Consider the following 25,663-nt stretch of genomic DNA (forward strand, 5'->3'; position numbering starts at 1 on the left):
ATGATACAGAGAGTTAGAGACCCTTCAATTTTTTCTCTCTGGACTCTGTAGTAGTGGAGTTTGGACTTAGGGTTTATTTTCACTCTCCAAACATTTCATTTGGGCGCCATTTCTCCCTCTCTCTCTCTCTCTTTTGAGCCGGCGCCCTTTCTCCCTCTCTATTACTTCTTGAGCCTACACCCAATCGAAACAACACCCAAATCCAAACACTTTCTCCTCTTCACAGTTCGCTAATCGCTAAGACCTAACCTAACTAAATCGCGTCTCTCCGGCTCTCCATGCCCTTGCACGATGTAACCCTCTCTTCGATCTACTCAGTTTTGCCCAGCACATTTCTATTTTCAAACCCCAATTAGGCCGTAGGTACCTCTCCCACTTCTCTATGTTCACTTCTCATAGGTCAGTTCTTGTTATTTCTCTTTGATTTTACTTTGTTCTAGAGGTAAATTTAACTCTACTTTGGAACTGAGGTATATTTTGTGCATAAATTTCGACATGATTGGAATTGAGGTTTGTTATATGTTTCAATTGAAGTCCATTGGCACCAATTTATGCAAGTAAATATCAATACTTTATCCTGTTCAATTTTAGTACATATTTAAATATTTTGAAGGTTTCCACTTACATATAAAATTTAGATCATTCATTTTGTTACAGGTGCTACAAGCTCCAGGAAGATACAAATGATACTGTTCTACTGGTAAAATAATTAATATTACCATTCCTTTCTATACAACAAAATAGCAAAACAACACTAAGGAATTAATATTACTATCCCTATCTATACAACAAAATAACAAAAAAAAATACAAGTTTTTCAGTATTTCATTATCATTCATACACATACTTCACTGCAAAGTAAATACAAGTATAGTGAATAGTTGAAAGACATGATGCCAATCTGTATTTATTATGAAATTGTAAGATCATTGGGTTAATGACATAAAGATTACCACAATCAGAAAAAAAAAATGATTTTATGTAAAAAAACAAGGAAAAGGGATGTTTTACCAAATAATAACTTAGGCACAATTTTGAAAACAGAATGCTTTCTCTTAATTTGTTGTGTATATAAATTGAACTTTGAACTAACAAAATGAACAATCTAAAATTTTAAATGATTGCAGGGAATTATTTTCTTGAGACTAAACAACTTGCATGCAAAATTCAAGGTAATTTCATATATTTATCTATTCAGTTCTGAAACCATCCAGTCGCAACAACCAATGTGACATTGTGAGTTTCATATATTTATCTATTCATTTCTTTTGATTGACTTAAAATTGTAAATTTACTCGTGTTAAATATTCTTCGGAGAAACTGTTCAAAGTTGTGAGTTACTGTGTTAATTATAGGAAGGAATTGCTCTAGTCTTTTGAAGTATCACAGTGGCTCGGTATGTTTCTAGATTTGTTATATGTTTTGGTTGACCTTGGAGTATATGATGGTTTTAATTGCATCCAACTAAGTTGTTGTAGAAAACAAACATTTGAACTCCTAGCACAATTCACTAGTTCTTGTTAATTGGAGCAAAGTTTGTAATTAAGCTAGTCCAGAGAGTGTGATCAACTATAGTTGCATATACCATGTCAATGTAGTTCTTTGGACAAGTAACTCAAATTCAGAGTTATTTTTAGCACCATTCTTCTTTACATGTTATTTTCGGATAATGTTAAACTGCCCCACATTGTATGCCCATTTCAATAAAGAGCACAACCATACTCTTAACAGAAAGGGTAAAATAATGAAATCCTGTTTGTTCTGATTAGGCTATTGTTTTAGGGTTGTAGTATTTTAATCTTTGTATGCTTTGGCTTTAGGCTACTAAGGAATCATTCACTGAAGATGGATTCTTCAAAACTGGTGATACTGTTACACCCCTCAATTGATAAAGACTTTTGGTGATATTTTAACAAGGACATGAACAAGCAGGTTCTAGTTGGGTTGTCTGTATTTTGGGTAAAGACTTTTGGTGATATTTTGGGTATATGTTGTTAACTCATGGGATTGATTTATTTTTGTGAATACTTAACAGGTGGGTACATTTTGGGTATACATTGTTAACTCATGGGGATGATTTCTCTTTGTGAATACTTGATAGGTGGGTACATTTTGGGTATATTTAGAAGTATAAGTCTTTGTTGGCTATGTTGTTTTATTACTTTTTAGATCTGGTATTATGTAAGATGATTATACTATTGTTCAATGCTTATAAGTTGCTTTCTACATATTTCTCATTGTGTTTTATGTAAATCTTGATGAATGGGGCTGAGAATTGTAAAACAACACTGGGCTGGTACCAGATTGGTACAGGGAGAGGGTGGTAGAATTGGAGCATAATAATTTACAGCAATCACTTCTTGTTAATATATCCATTGGTACGTCCATGCAAATAGTGTGAACTGAAGTGCATGCAAAAAATGTAAATCATATCCTTGAAAATAATCAACCATGTAAAAAAATAATCATCTCCCATGCTAATAGTCATGTGGGACCCACGTTACCTTGCCTTGCTAATAGTCAGGTAGGACCCACGTCCACTAGTCTTGCTAATAGTGTGGTGGGATCCACTTGTGTTAGCCTTGCATATAGTCAAGTAGGACCCACGTTTTCCAACCTTGCAAATAGTCAGGTGGGACCCACCTTCGCTTCCCTGGCAAATACTCCAAACTGGACCAACTCTGAAAGTATTTTCATGCGTAGTTGTTGCAAGGCAAATCTCTTGCAAAAGGTCAAAACAGCATATTTCCAAGGGAGGCCTTGCAAATACTGAGTATTTGTAACGAATGCAGTTCCAATGGTACATTTGCAAGCGTATCTCCTTGAAAATAGCCTTTTTGGGCTTGTTGCAAGCGTATCTCCTTGCAAAAGGCCATTTTCCTTGTCATGTAAAAAAATCAGATTCTAGTAGTTATTTAAAACACACTCATTACTCCTACCTAATAATTAATGAATGATAGAATCTTGCAAAAAATATCCGAAACCCAAATAATTTTATTAAATTAATGGACTAGAAAAGTAAAACAATTATTGCATTGCTTTAAATAAGGATGTGACTTCATCCAGGAAGAGAGATGGGTGATACGTTTATTTTATCATACACCAGCAGCTCATTATCTCACTTGAAGACCTTTCAATTTTCAAGTCGCTCTCAACAATGACCTCTCAACTACCCAATTACAGGACCATTTTACTAATTAATTTGTAACAAATTAAGATCATCTTCCATCATTGATTCTCCTATGTATAAATCAGGCCAACCTAACTCGGATCACTTGAAGACCCATTAATGTAATGTTAAATTCTTAAACATTTGTCAATTTGGCTCAACCTACAGAGTAATGTTGTGTAAATAATTTGTGTACAAGATTTTTTTTTTTTCATTTTTCATTTTTCGTTTTCATTTTTGAGAGGAGAATTTCTCTCTTTTCTTTGGCAAAAACTTTTGTAAATATCACTCTTTTTATTAATATCAATCAAGCTGTTGATGGCACTTCGCCGCCAACCATCAAAAAGAAAAAAGTTATTGCTAACTGACCTTTAAAAAAAACACTGACTTGTTTAATGGAGCTTAATTTGAATTCAGTCACCAAATAGTCTTAAAGTCTTTCAATTTAGTGCGTGTATCTGCTGTTATTCTGCCCACTCAAACTTTCTTCTCTTCTTCTTTTTCACAGATCTGATTCAAAAAATCAAAACACCTTCCACGGGCCCGATATGGAATTCAACTAAATTCCTTTCAACAAATTATACACAATCTGTACTCGCTGCCCCTCTGGTAAGAACTTATTTGGACCTGTTGGTGGTTACTTGCTCACTGGCGAAGTTGAAAATGCCAATATATAGCTTATTATCTCTGCTGAATCCCCTTAACAATAGAGAGGTTTCTCTCCATGTTCTACATGATTCTGACCCATTTGTGTTTCCACTTAATATTTTGTGGTATAATACTCCTAGTTTTCAAATTGACGACTATTTGCTTGTCTATGAGAATGAAACATTGTTTCACCATAAACCAGGTGATGACAAGTGGGACATCATGTGTTCCCGTTCGCTCAAGTCAAAACCCTAGTTCTACTTCTCAGAAAACCCAATCGCCCAAGGAAGAGGAAGAGGAAGAAGATGAAGATGAAGGTGGTGGCGCTGGTTAGCGGTGGCAAGGACAGCTGCTTTGCTATGATGCGTTGCATCGATTATGGCCACCAGGTAGCTATCTAATTTTAATCCCTCACTCCTCATTTTAATCCCTCACTTATCTCCTCCTTCCTTCCACTTCAAATCGTTGCCCTTGCTAATTTGATACCGCTGGATGACTCAGTCGATGAATTGGATAGCTACATGTATCAGACTGTCAGCTCATTTCTTTTCTCTTATTCTTTTCCACTTCCACTTCCACTTCCTATCTCTATATCATATATCATATATCATTGAATTGAATTGAATTGAATGACTAAAACTGAGGCTTACCATTTTTTTAATAAACCAAACCAGGCAGGACACCAGATAATAGTAAGCTATGCAGAGTGCATGGGTTTACCTCTCTTTCGTACAAGGATTCATGGCTCCACAAGGTACGTCTCTGCTCTCTAATTTCTCAGTTTTAGATGTATATACAGGACAGGACCTGTTTCTTATTTTGCATGGGTATACTTGATATTTTCATATGTTATCATGGCATGCCTATACAAAAATGAAATTACAACTAATATATATTGTTCCTGCTATTTTTTGTACAGAGATCATAGTGTCAATTATAGAATGACTCCAGGAGATGAAGTAGAAGACATGTATACTCTTTTGCATGAAGTCAAGAGGCAGATACCTTCTATAAATGCAGTTTCATCAGGTGCGATTGCTTCTGATTACCAGAGGATGAGAGTAGAGAGTGTTTGCTCCAGGTTAGGCCTTGTTTCTCTCGCTTATCTCTGGAAACAAGACCAAATCACTCTCTTTGAAGAAATGGTATCTCTTTTACTTTCTTTATTTTTCCTTTCCCCCACCCCTTTTATTGAGCACATTTCCTGTCACTACTCCAAATTTGATCTTTTGCAACGACCTATTGCAACTAATAGACTAATTAGTTGCATTAGATTAATTATATTGCTACCAAAATAATTAGTTGCTTAAGAATATATTTATTGCAACAAAATAATACCAATTGCAACAAATAAATTTGGTTGTCCGTCAGAAGATTATTGCAACCAATTTATCTTATTGCAACCACATGGGCTGGTAGCTAAGTCTGTGTACAGATCAAATACTTTGGATCACGTGGTCATATTTTAACTTTCATTGGGGGTAAAGATGCAAAAAGTCCTTTCGTCTTCCTCGTGACTTTGTTCGCCCCCTTCTCCATTCGTACAGCTACTCTCCTCCTGCGGCACCTCCTTCCAGACTATTTCTCTTCCGTCACCTCCCTTCTTCTCCCTCCACTCCACCTCCTTCCCACCGTCCACACCCTCTCCTTCTCCTACTTCTCATTCGCTCATCTCCCAAAACTCTGCTACTCTCCTCCGGCGGCATATTCATCTACGCTATCTCTGGACTCCATTAACGTTAAGGTACTTTCACCTAAAAACTGCATATTCAATTTTTGCAGAACTGGTACCGGCCATAATTTCACAAGACTGATCTAGGAAACTCGAGGCAGAGCTCAATGGCCCTAAATTTCAACAAGGCCTAGTTAAGATCTTATTTTTAGTTTTTTTTCGCTTTACTTTGTTTCGTTTAGCTCAGCTCATAGACCTTGTCCGTCTGTAGGTATGTAATTTGTTTATTTTATCATTTTTGTTAGTTGTGTTGGATTATTAATAGAAAAATTCTTAGATTAGTAAAAAAAATATTATTAAATACAAAACTAATTTCACCTGTAATTCATGTGCTGAGTAATTTGATTAAAAAAAATTAGTATTGAATAGTACTGTTTTGGATTTTTATTTTATTTTGTAATATGGAAAATCTGGGTGGTTGAAAATTGATGTAGAATCAGAAGATTGTGGCAGTACAACAAGCCTTTGTTGGTTTGATCGGTTTCAATTCATGTCATGCCTTTGTCAATTCATTAAAGTATTTTATTAATAATTGGTTTGGTATTAATTGCGTGCCTTATTTTATTTTATTCTTTTGCATGATTAAAAAATCAAGGAATGAGTGAATAAATATAATTTACTCTGCTTACAAAACTACAAAGCATGTGGCTGCTGTAAAATATTTTTTGCATTTCAGGTCTTTGTATCAATTCCCCACTGAAAAGCCACTGGTTCAAATATAAAGTTAGATGACCACATTTTCACAGCACAGTATAAGCACACAACTGGTTCAAGCTGTACCAGTTAGAACTGGGTTATAAACACAATTAAAGTAGTAATGCATATATTTCTTAATTTATAGCTTGTTCCTTTAGTGATTCACACTGAGCTTTCAATCTTCCTCATTTCAGAAGCGTTATTGTGGGGCCCAGCTTGTCAGAATGACACAAAGCATAAAACAACTACAGATGGGTGTTGGATCATAGCCTGAGTTCATTCTCCTATCATCTGAGGACCATGTTGAAGAGGCAATCGATGCAATAAAAGAGGCAATTGACGTAATAAAGGACGGGAAGGTCTTAGTGGTTCCTACTGATACCTTTTATCAATTTGCCTGTGATGCCTGGTTAGTTATTCCCCAGTGAAGAGGGGTTAAAAATTTCATAATTTACTTAAATTGGTTTTTCAAGGATTGAGACTGCCATTAGGCAACTTTTTTGGAAGTCCCAATATGCCCTTTGGTCATTTCTATTAAGCCCCTATGGTGGATCAGATGGTACCCATTTTAGTCTTCCCAGTACTCTAGTAAATAAGATCCCATTTTAAAGTGTCACATTGCAGCTCTGCAGAAGTCCATTGCTGTTAATTGTAGTTATGAAATAAAGGGCCATAAGCTGACAAGTCCACTAGCCATTTGTGTTGCTGATGGGGCGAACATTCCACAATTTGCTACAGCAGACACCTGTCTAATGGGTTATTGGATCAGCTCCTACCCGGACCCATTACTGTTCTCTTAAAACAAGGTTTGCTGAGTTTTGTATTACAAATCTTGATGGTTTCATAATTGGATTATGGTTAACGGTCCATCCTTGTAAGTATGTACAATTTGGGTGACATAAATTAAATAAAAAAAAATTATGTACTACTTCCAAAATTGCAACAATACTGGCAGAAATTGGTGCAAGCTAGTGCAAATTCTGATGTTGCATTTTCTGTTTTATACTAATCATATTTTTTTTTCCATTCCAAATATGTAACCCAAGCCTCCCAGTCTGACCACATGAAACATTTAGTTCAAGTTTTAATAGACATATCCATATCTTAGAAATATTGAAATACTTGTTATTTCACAAATTTAATACAAAATTTAAATTCTTCTTATATTCTGATAAATTTAAAAGGAAATCGATGCCTTCTGTTCTGAGTCAAAGCCTCAACCAATTGATGCAACCTAGGAGATGAACCAATTGAAATGCTCTTTAGGTCAGGTTGGACTGAAACGCAACCCATTTCTGTCTCTAATTGACGACTTCACTTGTTTAGTCCTTGTTGTTATTTGTTTGACTGATTTCAGGAAGTTGGAGAAATCACAGAATCAAGGACTGGAACCTAACCCTGAGTTTTTTCTATAGTTAAATATTTCTATAATGAGTAGAGTTAAATAGTATTTTCTATAGTTAAACAATGCAAAGAGAAGGGGAAACAGTGCAAAGAGAACTGGCATGGAGATATGTAGTCAATTGGGAATAGAAATGGTTCTAATCTCAAACTTCTTTATACCTGATTCGCAAGAATATTTCAAGTGGATACTGTCAGAAGGAAAAAATTTTACCTAACAGACCCTGGAGTTTCTTAATTATTGTCTTCTGGAGACTATTGGAATTATTGCACGTGACAAGAAAGAGGTATGGTGATCCGACTTCCCTCATACCAAATCTGAATATTTGTAGAGATTGCATGTTTGCTTTTCTCATATTTTTTGTCTTTTATTTTCTTTCACCTTCAATCTATAATAGTATTGGATACACACCGGTACAATACTAAGTCTGCCAACATTGCTTTGAATTTTTAGATTTGTCAAAATTTGTGCCACTCAAGTCTCTAATACATTGGTACAGTCATCCATGGTACATAATAATTTAGTTTGATTTGACAGGTTTTGCATCAGCTATATGACAAGGAAGTAATAACTGAGAATGCTATTCTTGAACGCGAATCATAAAAGGCCGAGGCTGATGAGTCTGACAAGGTCTTCATCAAGCAGTCAGAAGCTTTTCTAAAGGTATTCTCTAACCTCAAGTTATGTTATTTTTGGGTCTCTTTGCAACATTTACCCGGTTTATTCCAAATTATAAATGACAGCCATAGCAGGATTCTTTTAGATGTTTACATTGTTGCTAGGAAAAGGTGCATTCGTGTATATTGTAACAATTTAACCCTGTATTTTACCTCTTCTTTCCTCATATCCAAATTTAACTATTATATTCAAAAGAACTGGGATGTGTGATGTAAAAGAAAAAAGAAAGAAAATATGTGATGTAAAAGAAAAAATCAAGGAAATAACTGTAGGAACATGACATAGAACTGTGTTGTGAATGACAGTCTTTAGTGGATTGTATTTAGGTTCAGTTGTTTCATTAGACAAGTTTGTCCTTGTACACTACTAGCGAAGCCTTTTGTAAAGAGTATATTTGGGAGATAAAATAAAGTAAGAGTTGTGAATTGTAAGCAAAAGTATCAACTGTTATAGATCAAGTATATACTTACTCATTTGTTAATTATTTTGTTCAACTGTTTCATAGTTGTTAAGTCTACTTAAGTGGAGTTAACTTTTTATGTTTCTTTTTTGTTTTATTTAATGTGTGCAGATTGTCAAGTGTTTAGTTATACTCTCATCAATACCTTCAAGGAATACTTTCAAGGGATCACCTTTACACTTTCTCTTTAAATGACAGCGCGTTTTTTTTTTTGTTATTATCGTTGTAAATTTGAATAATATATGTTAATGTATTATGAATTTTTTTTGTATTAATTATTGTCTTCTTTTTATATTATAGTTTATATTATAAATTCAAGAGTATTTATTCAAATGAGAATGAATAAAATGACTAATTACAACAAATATTAAAATTACGCATGCATACCAATACCAAAATTTGAAATTACGTCATTATAAAAATATTTATGGTTGCATTAGGATTATTAAATTACGCCATTATAAAAATATATATGGTTGTATTAGAATTATTAATTGCAACCAAAATTTAGTTGCATTTAATTTACATGTTGCAACTATAGAGTTTTGTTGCGATACATTATAATATTGCTACTATTTTTTTGGTTGCGATAAATGCGCAATAGCAACAATTTATTTGGTTGCAATAGTTTATTGCTACGAATTTAGTGCAACTAAAAGGTGGTTGCAAGAATTGCATGAGTTGCAACCAAGAATTTAGTTGCAATATATTATCTTATTGCTACCATATTTCGGTTGTGATAAATGCGCAATAGCAACCATATATTTGGTTGCCATAGATTATTGCTACGTATTTCATGCAACTAAACTTTGGTTGCAACAACCGCACAAGTTGCAACCAAACATTTTGTTGCGATATACTATCTTATTACTACTATTTTTCGGTTGCAATAATGGTTGCAATAACTGCACAAGTTGCAACTATAGATTTCGTTGCGATATACTATCTTATTGCTACCATTTTTTGGTTGTGATAAATGCGCAATAGCAACCATTTATTTGGTTGCAATAAATTATTGCTACGCATTTTATGCAACTAAAATTTGGTTGCAACAATTGCACAAGTTGCAACCATGGATTTCGTTGTAATATAATTTTATTGCTACCATTGTTTGGTTGCGAATACTAGTTTATCGCTACCATTTTTTGTTGCGATAAATACGCAATAACAACCGTTCATTTGGTTGCAAACTTTATTGCCACGTCAGTATAGCAACCAAATTATGGTTGCAATAAATAATTTTTTATTGCAACCAAAGAGTTGGTTGTAAATTTATTGCTACCAAAACTATTGCAACGACCCGCAACCAATTATTTTGGTTGCAAAATTAGTTTATTGCAACCAAATAATAGCTATTGCAACCAACTTTTTGGTTGCCCGAAGTGAATTTTGGTGTAGTGTGTGTACCACCATAAGCATTAGAATATTACATGTTCTACTGCAAATCATATGAGATGTACTCGGACACCTGCAAAAAGCAGGCATAAACCTAGATGCTCTGCTGTATTTTTTTCATTTATGGAGATAATTTCACGTGTAACCCTGCAAAATCTTAACACATCACATATGGCTGCCTTTAAAGAGGGAAATTGTGCATATCCACAATAACATTGAAGACACCTGCACTATAACAGTTTTATTAAAAGATAACCATTTGCAAAAAAAGGGACTGTTTCGACACACTGCAAAATTTAGACTACCTTTACTTTCTTTATAGATTAATTGGGATAGACTCTGGGGGTACTTTGAAGAATATTTTTGGAGATTGGAAAGGGGGTATATTTATTTAAACATTTTCTAGCAATAAATGAAATATTCTTATTTTGCACAGGTATTCCTGAGCATTTGAGGTAATGTATGATTACCCATGAAAATCCACCTTTATTCCTAGATGTTTTTATGTTTTGATTTAAAGAACTGCAGTATAATTACTCCATTGTTGATAAATTTCAGATAAGAAGGGGTATAGTTGCTGTAACTGTGAAGGTATAGAAACTATCTTTATATTTATTCTTAATTATCTTGGATGTTAGTCGGTGCAGTTCCATAGATAAAATGTATGTGATTTCTATCTTTGGAATTTCAAAACTATTTTTTTTGTTATTGTTAGGCCTGCCAGTGTTATAAGTTGGTTGGGACCAATCAGTACTTATTCCGTATTATAGGTTTAGCCCGGGGTCATCTTGGTTTTATAAGTATCTAGGCATGTTTCATGTGTAATTTAATTTGTAATGATGGGGATGAAATTGAAGAATGATTTTTTTTAAATCCACCTAAAATTCAATAAACTGAGATGTTTGGAGGAAAAATAAAATTTTAGCTACAGTTTTATTTGGGTTGAGTAGGTTGCAGCTATTGGATTGAGCCCTTCTGAGCATTTGGGAAGGGAACTAAAAGATCTCAAATCACATCTCCTTAAATTGAACGAGTAAGTTTGTTGATTCACCCTTCCCTCTCTCTTGTCCAACTAATTCGTGCAATCAACTGTAAGAAAGGTCAGTTTAACATGAAAATAATATGCTCAAAGTACACCAGCAACATAAAATGGGGGACTATGATGTTCCTTTTTATTTTTTATATTTTGAATGAAGGTTTCTTTGCTACATACAAGAACAGCTTGTGATGATTTCATAACTAATACATATCTTGGGAGTTGTTGAACTTGCTGATATCTGACTTTATCCTGGCTAATTAGTGTTTTCTGACAACCTTTTTTGTTTAGAAAATATGGAATACATGTGTGCGGTGAAGGAGGAGAATATGAAACATTAACTCTTGATTGTCCTTTGTTTCATGTAAGTTCTCTGGCGCTTCGTCATGATATTGTTACATCAGGATCATTTCAGTGTGTTCATTTTTTTTTTTTTTTTGTAAAGAATGCGAGAATTGTTATAGATAAGTATAAAGGGATACTCAACAACCCCAATTCTACTATTGCATCAGTTGGTGTTCTCCATCCCTTGGCTTTCCATCTCGAACAAAAGAATGCTTCATTGGGTCACACCCCTGCTGTTTATGAAGTGGAGGGAAACCCTACTTCTACCCAGGTGGCAGATTTACATATGTTGGATTCAGAATTTGATTCTGATGAAACTAATAAAGGAGTAGATTTCCGCATCTCTTCTACTGGCAGGAAATTATTCTCTATTGGATGTTGGATTCAGAATTCTTCTAAAACATCAAATGGTACACAAATAAAATTTTCTATTTTCTTCTCCCTCTCGTGTCAGTACCTGAACCAGTGTTATGTACTTATGTTATGAGTGTTGTATAGTAACTTGTTTAATCTCGCTTATCCTCTATTAGATATCAATTAAGCAAAAGGAAACAAAATTATCATCCATCGGTATTCAATCCGGTATAAAAATGGTACATCTTTAAGTCATACCTGCTCTTTCTATCACACTCTTAGGTCTAGAGAAAGATCTAGCTGCAGTCCTTAGAGAAATTGAGTTGCGACTTGGTGCTGAAGGCTTTGGCTGGGTCAATGTACTCTACATTCACCTATATATCTCAGACATGAAAAAATTTGCACATGCGAATGAGGTGTACGTTAAGTACATTACTGGCACAAAATGCCATTTCGGGGTTCCTTCAAGAAGCACAATAGAGCTGCCGCTGGTAGAGTGTGGGTCAGGTGGGGCATATGTGGAGGTCTTGGTGGCCAGAGAACCTGAAAGGAAGAAGGTGCTTCATGTGCAGAGTATTTCCTGCTGGGCTCCTAGTTGTATCGGGCCTTACAGTCAAGTGAGTTTGCCAATTTGACATTATTTTTCTTTTGAATTAACTTTTGTGAGTAAGCTCAGCCTTGGTGGCTAATTAATTATCTTATTTTATATCAACTTCCTGAATTGAGGCATACTAGCACAACTTGAGCTTTGATAAGGAGATTAGTTAAGGCAAAATAGGATTTGGTATGATAGCATGTTATTCGCTTCAATTCAATGCATTGCGAATTACCAATTTATGCATACCAATCTGTATAGAACTTACATAAGTATAGGCATTTTTCTTTTATTTAACTGGGTCTCAGTGATTCAGTTTAGCTGGTAAACTCTCCAATATCCCCTCCACCTAAAAATAATGATAAAAAAAATTCTGATGTAGCCAAGTCATGCTAAATAGTGTTGCATGTCTTAATTTAACTTGCACTTGTGTCTTGATAGTAGCACTTTTCAATGTCATTACTAAAACTGAGGTGTTTTCTTCCTTTTCATGCTACACAGTATAAAGGGGTCCTTTATATGGCGGGTCAACTCGGTCTTGACCCGGCAACTGTGGACCTCTGTGCGGGAGGTCCCATGGCTGAACTTGAACAGGCCTTACAAAACAGCAATGCCGTAGCTACCTCTTTTAATGCCTCCGTTATGACCTCCACTTTCCTTTTTGTCATTTACTGCTCTGCCCGTTTGACATCTAGTGAAAAAACCCAAGTTCAGGAGCAACTCACACTAGTGGAAAATATGGAATCAGGATCGGTTATATACACATATCAGTAACGGAATCCAACCGATCCTGATGAAGGCGATACTGATACTATCAGGATCGGTTTTATATTTTTTAAAGAACCGTTCCAAATAGAAACTAATAGGATCGGTTTTTTCATAAAACCGATCTTAATAGTAGTTATCTAGATCAGTTTTTGAATAAAAACCGATCCAGATAGGAACTATTAAGATCAGTTTTTATATAAAAACCGTTCTTGATAATATTTTCGAATATTTTTTTTTATTAAAAATTTCATATCTATATCAGTTTTTGAATAAAAACCGATCCAGAAAGGAACTATTAAGATCAGTTTTTATATAAAAACCGTTCTTGATAATATTTTCGAATATTTTCTTTTATTAAAAATTTCATATCTAGATCAGTTTTTGAATAAAAACCGATCCAGATAGGAACTATTAAGATCAGTTTTTATATAAAAACCGTTCTTGATAATATTTTCGAATATTTTTTTTTATTAAAAATTTCATATCTAGATCAGTTTTTAAATAAAAACCGATCCAGATACGAACTATCAAGATCAGTTTTTATATAAAACCGATCCTGATACTTTTTTTTGTTGGAATGAGGATCTGAAATCTGGATCGGTTTTTAAAAAAATAACCGATCATAATAGTAGTAATCTGGATCGGTTGTTTAAAATAACCGATCCTGATGTTTTATTGAAGCTAAAAAAAATATTTTTATTTATTTAACCAGCTTCCATATATATTTTGCTGGCCAGCATCCTAAATATATTTTTTTTTGCACAGTAAGAAACAATAATCAAATATCATATACACATCATAAATTAAATATCATACACATCTTAAATTATTACAAAAAATTCATGTTCATACAAAGTTTTGTGAAGCATTACATATTATAACAAGAAATTTAAATCCAAAAAAAATTAATTAACAAACATACAAGTGACTAATTGAGCTATTTCTTCAATTAACACACATTTATGCAATTAATGTAAAGCACAACAATAAAAAAATCAATAATTACCTCTTTTGCAATCACATCACTTGAGATTAAAAAAGATCCTAAAAATAAAAACAAATGTAACAATTAGATGGAAAAACATTTTACAATAAAAAATACAAAAAAATGTGTTTTTAAAGCATAATAATGAGAAAATTATATAAAGTTAATACCGTAATAGTTGATCGGCCGAGCCGGAGGTGCGAGAGGCTCGGCTTTGAGAGGAAGAGACGGAGAGAAAGAGAGAGAGAGACACGGAGGAGAGGGAGAGACGGAGACAGAGAGAGAGACACAAAGAGTACAGAGGGAGAGACGGAGACAGTGAGAGAGACGCTAAGTTGAAAATGAGAGGCGCGGAATGAAAATAAGAAGAACCCTAAGCAGGTTATATAGGGAGTTATCATTAGGATCGGTTGTTTATAAAAAACCGATCCTAATAGTATCAGGAAAAACCGATCCTAATAGTATCAGGATCGGTTTTTTATAAAAAACCGATCCTAATACTAATTTTTTTTGGCGGGACTAACTTTGAAAAAAATAGTATCAGGATCGGTTTTTTTATATAAAAACCGATCTTGATAAATTTTTTTTTCAAAATGGGTTCTGCAAAAAAAAAAAAAAAATCAGGATCGGTTTTTTATAAAAAACCGATCCAGATACTATCAGGATCGGTTTTTTATAAAAAACCGATCCAGATACTATCAGGAACGGTTTTATTGCTAAAAACCGTTCTTGATAATTTTTTTTTTTTTTTTTTTTTTTTTTTGCTGCAGAACCAACTTTGAAAAAAAATAGTATCAAGATCGGTTTTTTATAAAAAACCGATCCTGATACTATATATAAGAAAGATCACTGCGGTAAACCCCACTCATATTGATGGTCTATCAACCATCAAACGGCTACCATTTATTTTCTTTTCTGTTGATAATGCATGTACACAGATAAATATTAAGAAAAATGTGAAAAATATCAAATTTATTTATTTGTGTTTGTATGGCCAAATCAACTCTACTATGATCAATTTTGTACAATTTTATTATTATTAATGGCATCAAATTGTTAAATGGAATGCAGACCGTTCATTTCTGCATGATCATCCAACGGTGGGTCTGTAATTAAATGACATGTAATAATTTTTAAAATGATCAAGATATAACATGGAACATTAATAACGTAAAAGTGCCGAAGGCCCGACAACTGTAAGTTTTGATCCAACGTAAATTATTTACGGCCGTGCGATGTTGCTATATTGTTTTGCTTTGATGAACTAGTACACGAATCCCGAATTGTATCAAATTTTATAATGGTGAAATTAATATGACATTCTTTCATTTTAACGGTTCCGATCGACCAAATGCTAATATTCGTATTCGTTCCTTCACAACCCCACACAACAAGGGTTCAAGTCCTATGTATATTATTATATGGCACAAGTCATTGATGCATCATGCATGATTGTATAAAAAAAATCAATAGTCAAAATGACTTCAAAATGAAATATCAATGTCAAATAACTAATTATATTATCACATAAATTTTAATAATGTAAATTACATTAATTTTCATCAAAAAATATTTATAATTGAACCATATGCCATATACAACAACCATATATATATTCTATTAATCACCACACTAATTACATATACAACAACCATATAATTGAACCATATGCCATATACAAAAAAATAGTATTAGAATTGGTTATTTGAAATAACTGATTCTAATACTATTTTATTTTCAAAGTTGTTCTTAAAAAAAAAAAAAAAAAAAAAAATTATCAAGAACGGTTTTTAGCAATAAAACCGTTCCTGATAGTATCTGGATCGGTTTTATTGCTAAAAACCGATCCTGATGCTATTTTCTGATATATATTTTATTTGTTAGATGTATTTAAGTTATCTGAGAAATATATATATAACCAGAGATTATTTAAAAAAAATAAACAACTTGTTTGTGTTTGTATAATTGTTTGTTTAATTATTTATTTGTTATTTATAAATTAATACCATAAAATTAATTGCTTAATTGATGTCATGAACAAATGGAAACGAATTCATATTACCTGAGATAACAAAATATATATGGTTAGACCAAGACCATATTGATTCGAATTTTATCAGACGGTTCATATATAGGATGTACATAGGGAATTAAATATCTTTAATTTGACATCTTTAAAGAAATTAATTCAATTATAAACCTCTTTTTTTAAAAATATATATACTTGAAAGCTGACCAGGTTTTACAATGCTACCTTTAAAAAAAAAAAAAAAAAAAAAAAAAAAAAATTTATCAAGAACGGTTTTTAGCAATAAAACCGTTCCTGATAGTATTTGGATCGGTTTTATTGCTAAAAACCGATCCAGATGCTATTTTCTGATATATATTTCATTTGTTATATGTATTTAAGTTATCTGAGATATATATATATAACCAGAGATTATTTAAAAAAAAATAAACAACTTGTTTGTGTTTGTATAATTGTTTGTTTAATTATTTATTTGTTATTTATAAATTAATACCATAAAATTAATTGCTTAATTGATGTCATGAACAAATGGAAACGAATTCATATTACCTGAGATAACAAAATATATATGGTTAGACCAAGACCATATTATTTCGAATTTGATCAGACGGTTCATATATAGGATGTACATAGGGAATGAAATATCTTTAATTTGACCTCTTTAAAGAAATTAATTTAATTATAAACCTCTTTAAAAAAAAAAAAAAAAGTACTTGAAAGCTGGCCAGGTTTTACCATGCTACCTTAAAAAAAAAAAAAAAAAAAAAAAAAAAAAAAAAAAAAAAAAAAAATTATCAAGAACGGTTTTTAGCAATAAAACCGTTCCTGATAGTATCTGGATCGGTTTTATTGCTAAAAACCGATCCAGATGCTATTTTCTGATATATTTTAATTTGTTATATGTATTTAAGTTATCTGGATCGGTTATTATGTATAGACCCGATCCAGATGCTATTTTATGATATATTTCAATTAATAAGATTTATTTGAGATATTTTAATTATCAGGATCGGTTTTTGTTGGAAACGGATCCTGATACTATCAGGATCGGTTTTTACTAAAAACTGATCCAAATGATTGAACTATTAGGATCGGTTCTAAAATAAAACCGATCCTGATAGTATCAGGATCCGTTTCCACAAAAAACCGATCCTAATAGTAATAAACTAGGATCGGTTGTTACTAAAAACCGATCTGAATAGTTTTTAGGATCGGTTTTTTTAAATAAACCGATCCAGATACTTATTAGGATCGGGTGTCCATATAACCGATCCAGATAGGCCGATCCTGATTTCTGTTTTTCCACTAGTGTCAGGAGCTCTTTCGACTCCTCTGATGGGCCCACTTTTCTTTATGTCATTGCTTCTGATCTCCCCAAAGGGTAATAATGTTTCCAATACCTTAATCATTCTTCTTTAATTCTTTGTTTCGGAGTTTCTATAGTTCTCTCTCTCTATTTTTTTTAAAGAACCTAATGCAACTTATTGAATTTTATTTTTTGAAAGTGGTTCAAACTACCAGTTTTAGCGAAACTAAAAAGTCCATAAAGGTACCACACCCTGGTACCTGTGGAAAAACACTAAGAAGTTCTACACTATCCTACTTGACTAGTACCACATCCTGGTACCTAGGTCAAAAGAGCTTCAAATGCCACAACTACTGTTCAATCCTGAATTCATCTCAATTAATTTTGCAAGCATTGCCAGATATATCATCAAAAGAAATATATTTTTTGAGGGTAGGGTGGCAACTTGCCATCCTACATTTTGATTAATAAGAAAGTTTTTTACAGAAGCCCAAGTGGACTTACAGTAACAGCAACATATACATTATTTATATATCTCTCTAATGCTCCTACCGTGCAGAATTTAAGAAATAAGTTAATACAAATCAGCAGTGACTCGCCCACTGTTGAATCTCCATAGCCTCCTCGTTACAAAGTATGTGGATGGACTTTGATTTTTCATTGAAGATTCTATTGTTCCTCTCTTTCCAGATTGTCCATAGCCCTGCTGCCCATGCTATTTCCCACGTTCGTACACCCCGTATCTTTGTTATGATTTGCCTAAACTTCCACAGTTGGATGTGGTTGCTTATGTGTGTTGTAGGCATCGTGCCACCTAGTCTGTTTATAAGAGAGATCCAGAATTCCATCGTAAATGAACATGACCAGAACATGTGAACATCCGTCCCACATAGTGCACATCCATCTGGCACCTGACAACCTCTTCTCCTCAAAACCGCCCTCGTATGTAACCTATTTTGTAACAATATCCAAACAAAGAATCGCACCTTTGGTGGAGCCCTTAATTTCCACATTTTTTGTGGTGTCTCCAATTAACCCCGTTTCTGTGAATCATTTTATAGGCTGATGAGGTGGAGAAGAGCCCATTCTCCTCCCATCTCCATCTCAGCTGTACCCCGTTCTGCTGTGTAACTGTGGATGCCTCATAGAACAATTTTAAACTCTTAAGGTCTTTAAGGAAGAAAGACTGACCTTGAGAGTTTCCCACACTATCTATGTCCTCTATCTCGTATAGTAATCTGAGAGTTTGAGCCCAATTGCTTAGTGGTCTGTACTGTAGGATCCAGATCCACTTCGTCAACAGTGCAACATTTTGTGTCTGCAGTCGGATAATTCCCAATCCTCCTTCCTCCCTCAGAGCGCATGTCATTTCCCAATTTACTAGACAGTTGATTGGTTTGCACGGCAGGTGCCCCTTCCATAGGAAGTTCCTTCTAATCCTATCTATGTGATTAAACACCCATTTTGGAATTTTGATAGCCTGCATGTAGTGTATTGGGATTGCCGATAGTACAGATTTGACTAGGATTAGTCTGCCTCCGAATGACAGCACGCATTCTTTCTAGGGATGCTCTATTATTCATGTGCGCATGTTCTAGAACTATCCCGAATGATCCCGCCGCGTGTAGTAGGTGTTCTACCGTCCATGAGCAAGGCGACATGCCTTCTAACTCCACCCATACCTTCAATTTCATCTGCATGGGGGTCCCGTTGACTGAGGCACTCCACGGGAATGGTACATATCCTGTTTCTCTAAGGTAGGCAGAGTGTGCATTGAGAAAAGCTTCTCTATCTATGCCCGGCGGCAGGACAAGGAGATATTGGCTGCTGTTTGTTTTGGTGATAGGGAAAGGGTATGGAGTCGCACAAGTTGCCATTAGGATAGACTGCAAAATGTGGAGGTTGTGGTGTTGACATAGACGAGCGTCAATGACAATAGCTCTAAGCATCTCACAAGCGTCGTGTTGCATTTTGTTTGTCTCCGGAATGAAAACCATTGCCATGTTTGGCCTATTTTTGGGCATATCCGCATCTCCCATATTGCCACGTGGCATCAGTGGGTCAAACGGCTGCAATTTAGCCGATGGGGTATATGTGCAATTTCTTGCCGCATGGCCGGTATTCCAGCACCTCGCACATACTCGGTCACCTTTGGTGCAGTCATTTTGGTCGTGGCCGATAGAGAGACAATTATAGCATCTTCCTTGCCAACGCGGGTGTGTTGGATTCGGAGGTCATGGTAACGGTTCCTGCTGGTCAATGGTTGTTTCTTCGGTAGGTGGCGTGTTTGACGGAGCAGAGAAGGTCCATGGGTTGGTGTCTAGGTAGCTCTTCCATATAGGTTGTGGGAATCGAAACGGGTTTTGTATGAGATGGATGTTATTTGGAGGGGTTGTGACATTTGAGTATGACCTTGGAGGAGTGGGAGTGGAGTCTGAAGTGGTGTTGAGTTTAGAAACAGGGACATAGGTTTGTTTTTTCTTAGGTATGGTTGCGTGAGGATTGAAGGTGTTGGAGGTTTGTGTTAGGTCAGTTTGAAGAAGAGATAAAATGGGAGATACGAAAGTAGAGTTCTTGTTTGGATGAGGAATAGATGGGTATGGTAGAAGGGTGCTTAGATGACTACTGGTACGTTGGGGTTGGTACAAGACGTTGGCACGGTCATTTCAATAGGTACGATGTGTTCGGCGTTGGTACAATTTATTACCGTTTCTTGTAGGATTGTCATTAAATGAGTTGCACTTACCTGAGAATTTGCTCTGAAATCTTCCCGTAGCAGTACGTAGTTGAACGTTTTTCAAGGCGCACTAGCTTTCTCCAGCCATCTCCAGTTGGAATTTCCTTGAATCGCCTTCCCATCACCTTAGGTTGGAGCTCTCCGTACAAGGAGAGAGAAAAATACGAGCTATTTCCGATTTCAGAATTATTCCATCAAAAGAAATATAACATTACCACCTATGCTCAAAGCATAATTACTCAATAACATTGTTTCCTTTAGGCTCCTCCTGCACTTGTTGAAATTATGAAAGCAACATAGTTTTATGATTTGGCGTACATCAAGGTATGCCAAAAGAAAAGAGAAGTACGTACCACACCTGTTTGGTTGCACCTCGGTTTTATTGGAAGTTGTAAGTTGTAACCAATTGGGTTTGCTTTTGTTGCAGGGCAAGTGTAGAAGTAAAGCCTGTTGTTTACACACCAGAAATTGAAGAAGAAGATGAGGAACTGAAGATGGGCAAGTTGAGAACACAATTAGAGAAAATATCTGGCAAATTACAATTGGATGAGACGTGTTATCAATTTCGCAACATCAATGGAAAGCTTCTTTCAGCTATTGTTTCTATCACCAATACTGAGGCATCAAAGATATGCTCACAACAAGATGGCAGTGTGATTCAATTCCAATGCGGATCTAAGAAGGATATGAAGACAATTGCAACATTCTGTGCCTCCTTTGTTGCTAAGATCTTATGCGAGAATGGTTTCTCGTGGGATGATTTGGTGGTGAGTCTCAGTTGCTAAGATCCTTTATATATGGAACTTAAAAAGTTCAGTTTGTTTGATTACTGATATATTTTTTTGTTCTGTTATGCAGATTTTGAGGTTCTATTATCCAACAAGGCTTTTGTTAAGTGGAGATGTCATGGATTGTGTGTTCTCAGAATCCTTTTTAGATAAAAGCATGAAATTAGGGGAGGAAGCTTTGTTTAGCCGGGTACCAGTGATAGGGTCAGGTCAATCGTCATCGGCTGATGACTTGATCACATGTGAATTATTGGCATCTCAATTGTGATGCCAATGTACTCGTCGTCAATTCATATGATAAAATCATTTTTAGGGAGGATGATGACCTCAAAGCCTTAATCAATATTTTTGTGTTATTTTGTGAAATGCCCTTTAGATCTGGATAATAAGCAAAACATCCGAGTAGTCTAAAAAATAGAGCTACTAGAAATGGGTTGATCGACCTAAGTTACCAAGTTTATAATAACATAGTGACCCAATCAAATTGGAGTTCATTAGAGGCATCAAGGAGATCCCAGCTCCATTCGGTTTTAAAGTTATTACTGTGCAACAAAGAACAAGTGAACAACTATGAATTCCCTTGACATTAATGCCAATGATACTGTGTCATATTTGTTTTAATTATTTTTAATTATTCTCAGATTAATTTTTTTTTTTTAACATTAATGTCGATGGTTATTAATTATGTCGTATTTGCTTTATCTATGTTTGTTCTGAAATCTCAATTAAAAATATAACAGCGATCGTGCAAAAGGTTTCATATTATCTAGAGTTTAAGAATTTTTATTATTACAAATTCTAGAGCTCCAGCTGGCACAAATCATGCCTTTATTTTGGTGCCGGCATGACTGGAGCATAATTTTACAAAATTCTGAAAAAACAGTAAAAAAATTTCAAAAAATGTAAAATTTGGTCTCCAAGTACATTTTAATATAAAGAGCACGTTGGAAGATTCGAATCGGCTATTCGAACTTTAAAAATGAAAATATGAGAGGAGGGTGCATTTTAACCCTCTCTCTCTCTCTCTCTCTCTCTCTATATATATATATATAGTAGAACTAGGGTGCTCTTAAGCTCACCAAAGTTTTGGTGAGCTTAACTCCAAAACTTATCAAATCGATTTCAAATGACGAATCCGAACCGTTGAAACCCGCCTACCTTACGTGTGATGCATCTACATGTGAAATTTTTAAACATTCGAATTAATTTAGTATAAAGTCAAGCGGTCAAAATTAGAAGGTTAATAAATTAATTTTAGTGCATTCATTTTTTGAACGTTTTTGACCGCTTGACTTTATACTAAATTAATTCGAATGTTTAAAAATTTCACATGTAGATGCATCATACGTAAGGTAGGCGGGTTTCAACGGTTCGGATTCGTCATTTGAAATCGATTTGATGAGTTTTAGAGTTAAGCTCACCAAAATTTTGGTGAGCTTAAGAGCACCCTAGTTTTACTCATATATATATATATATATATATATATATATATATGGAATATGCTAGCATGCTATGCATAGCATAGAACCCCTCCATGCAACGGCTTGGATTTCGAGTTTTCAAAATCCTAATGGTCGATCCGAACCGTTCATCTTGTTCTCCATATTAATGTGTTTTGTAACGCCACGTAATTTAAAGAATGAACATTAAAATAAAGCTAAGCTTCTAAATCAATATAATTATTTATATAAAAACAAAATAAAAGAAATATTAATAAAGTTGCTATTTTTGTTTCTCTAAAGCACGAATATTTGATCTCATATTTTTATTTATCTATTATGATTGCAGATCAAACTTAATATTTCATAATGATTGAATATTACTTCGTTGTTAATTTTGTCTCATTAAACTTTACACTTAGTAAAATTCAGATTAATTATTTGACAAAATGAAAATATATCTAATTTTTTAATTTGAGACGGAAACTTCTGGGCCTTCCTTAATTCTCCTCTAAATAAACTTTCTCCAATAATGTCAAAAGATTCTTTCCAAAATATAATGTAATATATTGCGTCACGTCGATTATTTTTATTTTTACTTTTATTTATTAATATAATTCTAGGAACAAATAGTATTTATACTTTGTATAGGTATATATGGTTAAGCATATATAAGAGAAATGCTATGGAAAGTAATAAATATTTATTAAGAAATTACTAACATAGAGATCAACAAATTTTACGTCATATGATTTTACAAATTCTAAGACATCATATTCGAATATTGTATCTAAGTAGAATAATTATGCGCCAAAATATTCTGAAAGATTAATAATAACGGATGACTGGGAGTATTTTCCTCATAACTTTCTCATATTAACTAAATATATATAGAAATCAATTAAGAGACCTATGATTCTTTATATTTTGAGTTTTTCCATATTAGACGTATTCATTGATATGTGTATAAAAGACATGTCATTAATTCTGCTCCCAATTGCATATACAGTTATATATTCAAACTTGTTATATATGTTTCAATTTATTTTTCTATATGCTCCTTTCCATAAAATTTGATATTATTTCCTCTTTTATTTTCCCGCCTACGTGACCTTGCCCCTTTCCTTCGCCAGCTAGCACCAAGCCCCCTCTACCCCCTCTATGAAAAGCCCTTCCATATTCTAGTCTTGCACATTTGTAAGTTATAACCCTAGCTAGCAGCCCTCAGTCATCCACTTCTCTCTACATCCTTCCTCTAGAACCATGGCCACCGAGACACACAAGGAGCCGACAAAAGAGCCGCTGCCGCTACATACCGTGCGCTGCTTTCCCTTCCCTCGCCTTGCACCACCAGCCACCGCCAGGGTAGACGACCACCCAGCAACCACTGCGGCCTATGCGCCGCCCCCTTATCTTTTCTCACATGTGCCTTGCTTCCAAGGTAACCCTAAATCAGAAATAATTATTGAACCAGTGTATGATAATAAATTAAGTCTATAACTAGTATACGTATGATGATTTTTCATTTCACTATTTTAAATCTACTAAACGTACCTTCTCATACTATTTTCCTTAATATCATTATATTTTTAAAATCATGTCATAAATATGTTTAGTTTGTTCAAACGTTTATAAATATCTCTCTCTCATCTATTTTGTCTTTAAACTTATAGTCTCTTTAATTCACTTCATATACTTGTTGAGATAACTATATTAATTTTTACAAAATATTTAATTATATTGAACAATGATGATAAATAAAATCGCAACCACTAAATAGCTATATTTTAAAGGACTTAGTAAAATAAAGTTATACTGTATTATATAATATTCCTTTCTGCCTGCAACCAACCTTTAATTTTATTTTCGGTTCTTGAAAATTACAATCTATATGTCTTCAAGTCTAATTTTTTCACCTTTTTACTTTTTATATATTCTTAAACGAGTTTTCATGTAAGTTATAAATGACTAAAGAATATTAAGTATTAATGATAAGTGCTGTCAAACAATGTTAATTAGAGTCATGTTTACGTAATCTAGGTTCGAATTCCGAAGTGTTAGAAGAGTGGAGGAACGAATAGAAATCTACTACAATAACAGGTGTGGGTTTCCTAGACTTTATAAAACTATTTTACTTTCCTATTGTCATTCAATTGTTTATTATTATCACATTAGTTGGATTTATGCATGTTGTTTTCGAACCATCCGTATGACTTAAGAAGTACACAAATGAATTGCATGAAACGATAGGATTCATATGTTAACCGATGAACTTGCATGATAGGATGTGTTGAGCATGGCATGGATTGTATGATTGAATGAATATATGTGAAATGAACGGAAAATTAAAGTGAACAGGGGCCGATATGCTTGCATATCGGGATGTATACATTGAGTCTAGTGTTCGACTGGACCCCTCGTTAACGTGACTGTAGGCGAAAGCGGTCCTGTCACGGGTCAAGATCTAGCGTCTGGCGGGAGTTCCGCGGTTAGTGAGACAGCCTCCCGCTGTTGGTTGGACTTCCCAGCGGGTTGGCGGCCTTTCCAATGTTGGTTGGACTTCCCATTGGTCTGGCAAGTAAATGGTTAATTGCGAAAAGTGAAAAGATTATGAAAGTAAACGTAATAGCAATAGATGCATTGCATTAGGAAACACATATGCATTTTATTTCTTATCATATTTGTGAATATAAGTAAAGGTTTTATAAGCTCTGGGCTGGAACTAAATCCCGCACTGAGAGAAGGTTCGATCTCTCACCCGTTCCACTTTTATGTGGGTTCCAGGTAATGAAGAGGAAGGATTCGAGCAATGACAAGAGTGAGACTAAGGGGAAGACATATTTTTGATAGATTGCCACTTGTTTAGTTTTTGTTTCCATAATTCTATATTGATACATTGAGCAGGCATGGCAGTGTCTATGTTACTAGTCATGTCTGCCATGATCATTTGTTTAACTCTTTTGTTTATGGAATAAAATGTGGCTTTATTATGTTGTTATTGATAATGTATGTGATGTGCACACGACTTACGTAGAAACACGTGGCGGGTTGTCTCGGGGTGTGACATGTTTGGAGACCAAATTTTACATTTTTTGGAATTT

General features: G+C 34.3%; 2 long non-coding RNA genes and 1 pseudogene across 6 annotated transcripts; all 3 read left to right on the forward strand.

The window, feature by feature from the left end:
* The first annotated feature begins 65 nt into the window (after positions 1 to 65).
* LOC144545305 (uncharacterized) lies at positions 66 to 2,197 on the forward strand. Its single transcript, XR_013508466.1, has 5 exons — positions 66 to 399; positions 658 to 700; positions 1,128 to 1,172; positions 1,356 to 1,396; positions 1,821 to 2,197. It is a non-coding gene; the product is annotated as an uncharacterized LOC144545305 (long non-coding RNA).
* A 1,778-nt stretch (positions 2,198 to 3,975) lies between these two features.
* Positions 3,976 to 21,556, forward strand: LOC144545045 (diphthine--ammonia ligase-like; annotated as a pseudogene). Its single transcript, XR_013508375.1, has 13 exons — positions 3,976 to 4,350; positions 4,492 to 4,571; positions 4,737 to 4,962; positions 10,739 to 10,771; positions 11,131 to 11,213; positions 11,508 to 11,580; positions 11,662 to 11,971; positions 12,198 to 12,536; positions 12,592 to 12,596; positions 13,012 to 13,247; positions 17,608 to 17,673; positions 20,763 to 21,102; positions 21,194 to 21,556. The product of XR_013508375.1 is annotated as a diphthine--ammonia ligase-like (transcript).
* Positions 5,019 to 9,051, forward strand: LOC144545205 (uncharacterized). 4 transcript variants are annotated; one of them, XR_013508426.1, is made up of 5 exons: positions 5,019 to 5,561; positions 6,440 to 6,654; positions 6,857 to 7,933; positions 8,185 to 8,310; positions 8,897 to 9,048. It is a non-coding gene; the product is annotated as an uncharacterized LOC144545205 (long non-coding RNA). The 4 variants fall into 4 exon arrangements; XR_013508428.1 differs by lacking the exon at positions 5,019 to 5,561 and adding an exon at positions 5,616 to 5,682 and having other exon boundaries at positions 8,897 to 9,049; XR_013508427.1 differs by lacking the exon at positions 5,019 to 5,561 and adding an exon at positions 5,713 to 6,316 and having other exon boundaries at positions 8,897 to 9,049.
* Positions 21,557 to 25,663: the final 4,107 nt, after the last annotated feature.

The sequence above is a fragment of the Carex rostrata genome, chromosome 27, assembly GCF_964058835.1.
Source record: "Carex rostrata chromosome 27, lpCarRost1.2, whole genome shotgun sequence".
NCBI classification, from domain to species: Eukaryota; Viridiplantae; Streptophyta; class Magnoliopsida; order Poales; family Cyperaceae; genus Carex; species Carex rostrata.